Below are 10239 nucleotides of genomic sequence, written 5' to 3'. Positions count from 1 at the left end.
TACTGATATCAAATGGTTAAGATCTGTGCTCAAGCACGCTGTTGTATGTCATCGTCTGTTTCTAAGGAGAGGCGTTAAGGCTGACTTCCAAGAAAGACCACGATAAGTTAAGCGACTGGCCACTGAATGATTAGCATCTAGGTATGACAGACTCTACACTGCCTCCTAGCTGTTCGCTCCATTCGTTCAAATCTGGTTAGTGGAACAGTAGGAATCAAAGCTTTGCTTTTGAAAAGCTCCATGTACTAGGGAGAGACCCATATTGCAAATATGTGACGTGTAAACGAATTTATCTAATGTAATATTTTTGTAATGCCACTTTGTGAGTGTGCCTGTATCCCAAAGATTCTGCATACCTACCAACTAGTTCAACTTTCGGAAGGGTCCTGAAAAGCTTTCTTAAAACTGGGACGCTAAAGTCTAGATTTGCTTAGCCAGACTCCGGGAAAACTCTCGTTTGCCTGCACTGACACCATGTAGAGGCAGCTTAAACTACTTGGTAAGTGGGATCAAAAAACTCCGATCTGGAGGCAGGGGTCGACCGCCGTAAGCGAGGCACACCCCAGTTCTCGGGAAAGTGGTAGCGTGGGCTCCGGAGCAGGGTGCGGGCGCGGGGAGGGGCCTGCGGCGGCCCGCCCTCTCCTCGGGGATGCCGGGATGTTTACCCTCCTGACAGCCGCGGCCGCCGGAGGAGGAGCGGAGCCGGGAGGATGGGCCGCCGCTAACCTCGCAGTGGGAAGCGCGGGCCGAGCAGGGTGGGAGCCGGCGCCTGCAGTGGCGCGGGGAGAGGCGATCGGCCCCGGATCCCGCAGCCCTGCAGCCCGCGTAGACCGAGCTGCCCCGGCGCCCCGGTGAGTATGTACGGCCCGGCCGGGTGGGGCCGGTGCGGGGAGCGGGCGGGCCGCGTGGGGCCTCGGGCTCTCGTGCCTCCGAGGACCGCCCGGGACGCCTGCAACTGGCGGAGCGTGGTGCAGGCCGCTGGCTGCAGGAGCTCAGAGTCCGGGCGCTTCGACCCCAGGAAGCTCCACGACGGTGGTGGTGGCGGCAACAGGTCTCCGGGCTCCGACAGGAGGAACTCCAGCGAAGACCCGCCTCCGGGCTGAGCTCATTGGTCACCTTGGCTATTTACAGCTCGAGGATTGGCTCAACCGATTCGGCTGCAGCCCAGTTTAGAAAAGTGAAGTTCACGGACCGGGGAGTCAGTCGAGCGTGAGTGGTGGGGTAGTCAGGTCGAGGTCCGATTGAAACCGATCCAGGGCTGGGATGCAGCAAAGTATGAGCTGAGTCCCAGTGGGGCGAAGGTGAAGTTAGGCCGTGGAAGATGCTGCTAAGCAATGTCGATAGCCTCCGCCTGGTGCTAGAGGCCTTGGAAGACCCACAAGAGATACATTTATTGACTCACATACTATACTCGAATAGCCTAAGTCTTTGCCCGCGCTAAACACTAAGAATATATTTACTTTAAAGTAAGATATGTTTTGTGCCCTTTACAATTCTGGTGATGGAACTGAATATAGCAAAAACAATCTAGAGATGTAAAGGACTTTTTTTTCTTTTTGAGATTACTAACTTTAAAGGTTGTAATTGGATTCAATGCCCGCAGTTTATAGAGCATTATTAGGACCACTCTTTAGTTTCTCCTCCAAGGAATCTGCAGTTCCCGGGAGGAACTGACGTTCATGACGGTGTGCTTTGATAGAGTTGCTTTACAGAATAATGTTCCGAATAAGCTTATTATAAATCTGTTCTCTTCTAGACGATGGGATGTTGATGTGATCCAAGAAAGGTTTAGTACTCATACTCAAAAATTTATAGTTTGGGACAACCGGACAAACTCTGAAAATGATGAATAAAAGATAAAGCCTGCAGTGCTTTGTAGCATTTCTCACTAGTATTCATGGCTGCAGTATTTCGTGATGGCCAGTGCACTTTATTGAACTAACATGCAACCTAAGCAGTTATTTCATCTTCACAGCTATCTGCCACCACTCCGAGAGACCCGGACCATAATTTGCTTTACATCCCAAACCGTTGCATCTTCTGCTTCGGCTGGCGAGGGGTAGGGGCGTGTGGAGGGAAACTTTACTTCTTAGAGGGTCAGAAAAATGGATGATGAGAGGAGGGCCTTTGGAGAAAGTGCAGAAGGGACAGACTCTGGGGCGGAGTGGAGGGGAATCTGGACCCAGTGACCATGCAGTCCTCAGATTCCACAGTAAGGTGGGAGTCCCCGCCCTTGAGGGCACTGACAGCCATTGCAGCCAGTGAACGGCGAGGACACCCGGCCCCAGCTCAGGAGGGCGGGTACTTCCTACCGCTGCCCTGAGCTAGGCGAGGGAGGCCAAGTTTGTCTGAGGATGTGGGCCGGTGGAAAGAAGGGTTGAGAGGCTCAGTCTTGTGAAATTACTGCATTAAAAAATAGAGGGAGGGAGCTCTGGTTTTCTTTGAGCCCTGTGCTGACTTTCAAGATTCGGGCTCAGGTTGAAGTCACCGCTTCCACCGAAACCATAGGAGATAAGAAACGAACCTGGTCAGCAAATTAAATATAGTCCGTGACTGACTGGGGCTTTTGCCCGAGATCGCCTGAAACTGAAAACCAAGAACTACCAGAAGAAATCTCATTAGACACATTTATGGCAGCTTGGCAATTTTAATACGGTTAAGACAATCATTAGCTTAAATTGACAAGACTGCATTTTCAGACAAACAGACCTATTTTGTAATTTGAAGTTTATCTGGATAATACCTGTCTCCCGCCATTCCTTTCCCACAAACACTTTCTTCGCTGGACACTTAGTTTCTCTCCAGCCTAGTAAAACAGAAGAAATCATCTGTTCCGGTGGCCGAACTCGTGGAGGAGGGGAGCAGAGGCTGCGGACATGTCTTTCCTTACTAAATTAAAATCCAGCATTCCCGTTTCCAACACGCTGAAGTGCAGAGCAATTACACTCCGGAAAGACAAGTACTGCCAGGACTCCCCTCTCAGTCCCAGGCTTCTGGTGACTGCAGTTGGTGGCTCTCAGCCCTGGCTGACTACAAACATTAAGTATTGAGCATTTGCTAAAACTAAAATAAAGTAAAATTCCAGTGAAATTTTTTTAAAGTCAATTTTATTATTATAAGAATTTTTAGGGTAGCTGTTCTCATTTTCACCTTTTCTTTTCAAATATTTGATTAGTGTGTGGGCAGACCTTTTACTTTACAAGCTAAACCACAGTGCAGTAGCAAACTTACTTTAGTTCAGAAGGTGTGTGGAATTTATAGTTTAGAACTGTATGACATGGTGGTTTATTATTTACTCCGAATTGCTTTATTTGTAATTCTACAAATACTGCAACGTTTTTCAAAGAACCACCTCTTTATACTTTTGAAGTTGTTCCATTTTAATTCTTCCTCCTACAATTTATTTGTGGAGATTATAGCTGATATAACATTGGTTATATAATTGTACCCAAGTATATGCATTTGTGGTACATAATTTTACAATTTACAATTTACAGTTAAAACATTTTCTTTTTCTTGACATAGGGTTTTACTTTGCAGTCTATGCTGGCCTGGAACTTACTTTGTATCCAGTTCAGGTTGGCTTTGAACTCATGGTATACTCAACTTCCCAAGGGCTGAGATTATAGACATAAGTTACTGTCCTTGGCTTAGAATTTCTAAACTGATATAGCTGCAAAACTTCTAAACTACTGATTTGTCATTTTCCAGCTGAAAGTTTGATTATCTCTGTGGTGTTATATATCTCTCAGAATATTTCTTTTCCTTTTAAAGAAAGCAGCTTTATCGTTTATGGCTTCATGGTGAGGGGTGGGAATGGGGACAGAATCTAAGATGCTAAGGAACATCCTTTGCTCTTTTGGTCAGGATAAATGATTTTTTTGAGCCTTTATTAAAATAAAATCACTCCGTCATCCTGTGTGTCTGCTGACCTAATAGGATGAGTTTTAATGGAATCAGTGGCACAGTGTACAAATGAGGAAAACTTACTGGCTTATAAACATGTACAGCTGTCTGTTTTATATGACTTAGTGGAAGTAGTCTTTGTTGTATGTTGCCACAGCTCTTGTGTGGAGGAGCTACTTTTAAACTCCAGGCTGCTTATGTACAGATAGGTTCACAAACTCTAGACAGTCTCATAGTAAGTATTTTTGGCTTTGTGGGCTGTGTTGTCTCCTGGAGCTCCTGCTTTTATAGCCACAAACAGTACCCATATATGTGCTTGTAGCTCTGCTCCAAGAAAACGGTATTTATGTGGAAGATAACAGCAAAGGCCGACACATGAATTCTAAGCCATTGAGTTTCCAACAACAGTGCACTGGGAAAGGTTTGATGCTTGGAATTTTGTGTATGATGTCCACTGTACATTCCCTGATTTTTCTTATCGGTGTTCATAACGATGTGAGCCACTGTGTGAGCCACGTTGCTCTCTTGCTGTGAAGGATAAGGGCATAAAAATGCTTACTAGACTAGAACAGATGTAGAAAAGATTTACTAGAGAAAAGAATCTGCAAGAAGAGACAGACATGCAGGGGGCACAGCCTCAGAATAGCCTAGAGAGGGGATGGGAGTTGTCTCTGCAGAGATTTAGACAGCCTTCGCCTCTGGGGACCCTAGACCCATCCTGTGACATGGACTTAGTGTGAGTGGATGCTGTGTCTTGCTTTCTCCTTTGGAAATTCAGGTAGGAGCCGATGCCAGCCATTTATCTGCTTTTAAATTAGTGATAGTCACCACACGAGTGAATTCTGACATGCTTCATTCATTAGTGTTCATCTTAGCTCACTGTTGGTAAGACTCTTGGTATGACTGTTATCATTAGAGGCAATTTGGGGTATGTGTGATTTAGTAAGCTGCTTTTTTTTTTTTTTTTTTTTTAAATGAACTTTTTTAAAAGAAAAACAAAGAAAGGAGAATCCAAGTGCAGGTCTGTAATCCTAGACAGAGCGAGCTGAGGAGCTGAGGTAGGGTATTGGGAGTGCCAGTGCAGCTTGGGCTGTGTCAGATCTCAAACAGCAAGCACATCCACAACAGAGCAGCACCTCCGGCCCCCAGGAACAAAACAGGGAGGGAAAGAAAAGTGGACTTAGTCTCTCTAATGAAAAAGGAAAACAATAAATTACTGGAAGGGACCTGTTGTCAAGCAGCATGTGGCCATCAGGAGGAGTGGGGCCTCCTAGGTAGTCTGAGAATGAGTTTTGGGCTGGCTGGGGTGCAAGTCTTCAGAAGCAGTGGAATGCAATGGAAAATGAAACACCTTGCAAATCACACAGCAGAACTTGTTCGTCCTGGCTGGGAGTGGACCTTGGATGTAGGAATTTTGACTCTGTAAGTCCTCAGGGAGGCCAGGTGGAAACTGGGGCATTTTAGAGCTTGTGGCCAGTGGCCTTCAGCTCCAGGGAACATCTTTAGCTGACCTTCCTGCGTGTGTATTCTCTTTTGCCTTGTTTACCTTGATTCAGAGAAGCTCAGGCCCAATACCCTAGGTTTGTCTCCTTCTCTTCCTCCTCCTCCTCTTTAATCACCTGTGTTGAGTAGTCTTAGTTAGTACAGACTATAGTTTTTTCCAGCTCTCATAAGCTTGCTTTGACTTGTAAATGAGAACATCTTTGTAAGTGCAGAAGAGTCGGTTCAGCGAGTGGTGGTTTCATTTCCTCTGTTTCTCTATTCATGGAACTTTCAGGGGATGGAAATAGCTAAGAGACTCTTCTGATCACGCGGCCTGGCCTTGTCTGATGAGGGTGCCTCACAGTTAGGCAGCTGCATCTTCCTCTGCTTCAATTCTCCTTTTCCTTTGCCCTGTGATTTCTCTTATTTATAATTTAATGCTTTGCACATTTGAGATAGCATTTTAATGATTTTTTTTTTTAAAGTAAAGCTGCATCAAGGAGGAAGTTGCTACCCTAGGTGCCCCAGGTCCATACTCTAGCCATTCCCATTACCGAACTGGAATCACTGAGCCCTGGGACACTAAACCTATGTGAGTTTCTTATAACTGCTGTGACATACTGCTAGCTGGCATCATAAAACAACTTTGACTGATTCTATTCTATTCCAGTTTTGAAGGATGGACATTAGAGAGCAAATTTCTCTTTGAAGGTTAGGGAAAGTATATGCTACATCTATTGTTGCTGCTTCTTCTTCTTCTTCTTCTTCTTCTTCTTCTTCTTCTTCTTCTTCTTCCTTCTTCCTTCTTCCTTCTTCCTTCTTCCTTCTTCCTTCTTCCTTCTTCCTTCTTCCTTCTCCTTCTTCTCCTCCTCTCCCTCCCCCTTCCCCTCCTCCCCCTCCTCTTCCTCCCTTCCTCCTGCTGTTCCTCCTCCTCGTCCTTCTCTTCCTCTCTCTCCTTTTCGCCCTCCTCCTCTGCCCCCTCATCTTCCTCCTCCCCTTCCTTCTCTGTCCAGTATTGGTGGCAGATTTTGTCTTTACTTGGTTAATAAATGTACCACTCTAATCTGCCTCTGCCACATGGTAGCATCTCTGTATGCCTGCATCTGTATCTTCTTATAAAAGGACATACTAATTGCCACATCTTTTTAAACTTAAGGTTAATGTTGGACCATAGTTTGGGAGGCTACAGTCATTAGTGTCAGAGGAGTCATAGGAGAGACTTGACCATGATTGCCAGGAATGTGTAATATGGCTTATTCATAACTTAGTGGTGCTGGAAACAGATGAGGGAGCTAGAACCAGGGCCAGGCTTTAACTCTGAAGATATTCTTCCTCCCCAAGTGATATACCTCTACAAGTTAGGCTTAATGTCACAAAGGGTCTACAGTCTCCCAAAACAGCACCACCACTGGAGATGAAGTGTTCAAACACACAAACCCACAGGGAACTTTTCACATTCAAACTACAACATTCTGAAGGGACTCCCATAAGTTCATGGCTATCTCACAGTTCAGTCTGACTTAGTCTCAAGAGTTCCAGTATTATTTAAAAGTCCACAGTTTTAGCTGTGAACTCCTGTAAAAGGGAAAATCTGCATCGTGTGTTTTCAGTATACAATGGCACAGAGTAAGTGTCATTCAAAATGGGAAAAATGGGGCACAGCAAGGAGGAAAGATTCCAAGAGAAACATGGAGAGCAAAAAACAAAACCTGGAGCTCCCTACCCAGCACCTAGTCCCTTGGTGGCATCTTCTCAGCATCCATAGGGTTAGATAACCCCAGTTGTCTGGCTCTGCCATTTGTAATATTGTGGCTTCTCTAGGGTTCAATCTACACAGTACCTGTAGCTTTTCTCTGTAGACATTATTATGTTCCTGGCATCTCCTCCATTCTAGGGTCTCCATTGTGACTTAGACTTCACTGTTATAGAATTGCACGTTGTCCACTCAGGGTCTCTTCAGAGGACCTAATTTTGCAATATGCTGTACCTCTAATTTTCCTTGCACTTAAAAGTTAGTGACAATGTTTTTTACTTATACTCTTTACTTAGAGTCCTTGCTATAGTAAGGATTTTGAACTTTCTGATGCTTTTGTCTATAATGGCAGAGTTTAAGCTTGTGCAAGGGCTGTGTCGTTTTATAGATTTATAATAGGAATAGAATTCTCCTGAAACAGTGAGATGAATGTTCTGGAACTGAGCTTCCCATTTCCCGTTATTATTTTGTAGTTTCCTGAGGGAACTGCAAGTGTCTAACTTACTAAATCATGTATTTTCAGAAGTAGAAGGAAGCTGCCAAAGTCTAGATTAGACTTCTCAATGAATGTGGGAATAAGCTAAAACCAGAGGATGCAGGCTCCTCCCCTGTATCTCATTGGATCCCTTTTCTCCTGACAGACAGCTTGGTCTTTGCTTTCTAATAATTGTGAGGCCTGTGTACGTGTCACAGGCTCCTGATGATATATAGTGTGTTTTTCATCCTGACTTAGCAAATCTGTTGTGTTTTGTTTGTGGCCCCTGTTTGCTCAGTAAAGATTTGTTGAGAGACAGGTAACACTGTCCCCCTTCCAGCATCCACGTTAAGACCTTGAACACTATTCAGTCAGCAGATATCTGAATGCTGAAGTGTGCCCTTGTGAAGTATTTCTGTTGCAGCAAAAAAAAAAAAAAAAAAAAAAAAAAAAAAGGAGAAACCTTAGGACTTGATGAAACCTTAGGACTTGATGCTCTGTCTGACTTTGAAATAGGTTTAAGGAAGAAGAATTGACTAGTATGGAGGCTTGTTCTAGAGAGGAATCCTTACTTACTAGTAAGGACAGGAAAAGTCAATGTTCTTGGGTAGTCACAGGTTATCTGGTCAGATGCCTTTATTAGTAAAAGTCAAACATTGTTACTTAGTATATTGAAAGTTTAAAATAGCCACTCATACTTGTATCTGCCAATTTCTTCTTTTTTTTTGCTGTGTTTCAGACACCAAACACTGCTTGTTTTCTTTACTTCTTTAGTCAAGTGATTTACTCTTAGAAATTGTGTTGGTATATTTATTGTGTGTAATGCCTGTGTGTTGACAGTTCTTCTTGTCAAGTAGAAGTGGACCAGATCAATTCTGTGTGATCTCATGATTCCTTTAAATAGTAAGTTGTAAATTTACATAATCCATTAGTAAACTGTAAATTGAAAAATTTGTACGGCTCTTCAAAATTGTTTTCTGAAGCTATGGACCTCAGAGTGCCTGATTTGATGCTCATGAGCCTTGCTTGGTATGGGAAGGATTGTTCTGTGTTGGAAACGTGCATTGTCAATACATCGTGCAGACCACTCTCAAGCAGGGGTCCCTCACACCTCCAATAGAGAGTGCTTGTCTTAGTCAGGGTTTCTATTCCTGCACAAACATCATGACCAAGAAGCAAGTTGGGGAGGAAAGGGTTTATTCGGCTTACACTTCCATACTGCTGTTCATCACCAAGGAAGTCAGGACTGGAACTCAAGCAGGTCAGAAAGCAGGAGCCGATGCAGAGGCCATGGAGGGATGTTCTTTACTGGCTTGCCTCATCTGGCTTGCTCAGCTTGCTCTCTTATAGAACCCAAGACTACCAGCCCAGAGATGGTTCCACCCACAAGGGGCCTTTCCCCCTTGGTCACTAATTGAGAAAATGCCTTACAGTTGGATCTCATGGAGGCATTTCCTCAACTGAAGCTCCTTTCTCTGTGGTAACTCCAGCTGTGTCAAGTTGACACAAAACTAGCCAGTACAATTGACCCCTTGTCAACTTGACACACAAACACATCACTAGTAAGCCTCAACCCTTACAATCTTATTCATCCCCAAGATCTAAATAACTTTAAAAGTCCCACAGTCTTTACATATTCTTAAAATTTCAAACTCTTTAAAATGTCCATCTCTTTTAAAATCCAAAGTCTTTTTACAATTAAAAGTCTCTTAACTGTGGACTCCACTAAAACAGTTTCTTCCTTCAAGAGGGAAAATATCAGGGCACAGTCACAATCAAAAGCAAAAGTCAATCTCTAACCGTCCAATGTCTGGGATCCAACTCACGATCTTCTGGGCTCCTCCAAGGGCTTGGGTCACTTCTCCAGCCAGGCCCTTTGTAGCACACACGTCATCCTCTAGGCTCCAGATGCCTGTACTCCACTGCTGCTGCTGCTCTTGGTGGTCATCTCATAGTACTGGCATCTCCAAAACACTGCATGACCCCTTCAGTCCTGGGCCTTCAATTGCAACTGAGGCTGCACCTTCACCAATGGCCTTCCATGGCCTCTCACAGTGCCAAGCCTCAGCTGCTTTGTGTGACCCCTTCATGCCTTCAAAACCAGTACCACCTGGGTGACCCTTACATATTACCAAGTCCCGCTGCAGCAGGAGTACAACCTTGGCCATCTCTGGAACACAGCCTCTTTGTGCTTTCAGAAAACACTTCCCAGAAGATGTCACCTCAATGATGCTGGTCTCTTCTTAATCACCGCTAATTTCTTAGCTCCAGCTAACCAGCATCAATAGTCCCAGTAATGCAAAGTTTTTGCTTTGGTAGTTCTGGTATCTTGTTAATCACAGCTGATTCTTCAGCCCCAACTAACCAGAACTACAGAATCTTCACAATCAAAACAGCAATGGCCCTGAAAAGAGTCTTTAATTTTCCCTCTGAAATTTCACAAACCAGAGCTCCATCTTCTGCAGTGTTCTCAACATTATCTTCCAAGCTCCTACACGACATCCGACAGAGCTCTTAACAACGGATGGATCTTCAAGCCCAAAGTTCCAAAGTCCTTCCACAGTCCTCCCCAAAACATGGTCAAATTGTCACAGGAATACCCCACTCTGCTGGTACCAATTTG

At 44.5% G+C, this 10239-nt stretch overlaps 1 protein-coding gene across 2 annotated transcripts in view; it reads left to right on the top strand.

Annotated features, from left to right (window-relative positions):
- Positions 1 to 645: 645 nt before the first annotated feature.
- Positions 646 to 10239, top strand: part of Nek7 (NIMA (never in mitosis gene a)-related expressed kinase 7) — a 135921-nt gene continuing 126327 nt past the window's right edge. For both annotated transcript variants that reach the window (NM_001311148.1, NM_021605.4), the window contains exon 1: positions 646 to 851. The gene's annotated coding sequence lies outside the window, so the exon portion shown is untranslated. The remainder of the gene's footprint in view (positions 852 to 10239) is intronic.

This window comes from Mus musculus, chromosome 1, assembly GCF_000001635.26.
Source record: "Mus musculus strain C57BL/6J chromosome 1, GRCm38.p6 C57BL/6J".
In the NCBI taxonomy this organism is placed as follows: domain Eukaryota; kingdom Metazoa; phylum Chordata; class Mammalia; order Rodentia; family Muridae; genus Mus; species Mus musculus.
This window is presented reverse-complemented; position numbering and strand designations above follow the sequence as displayed.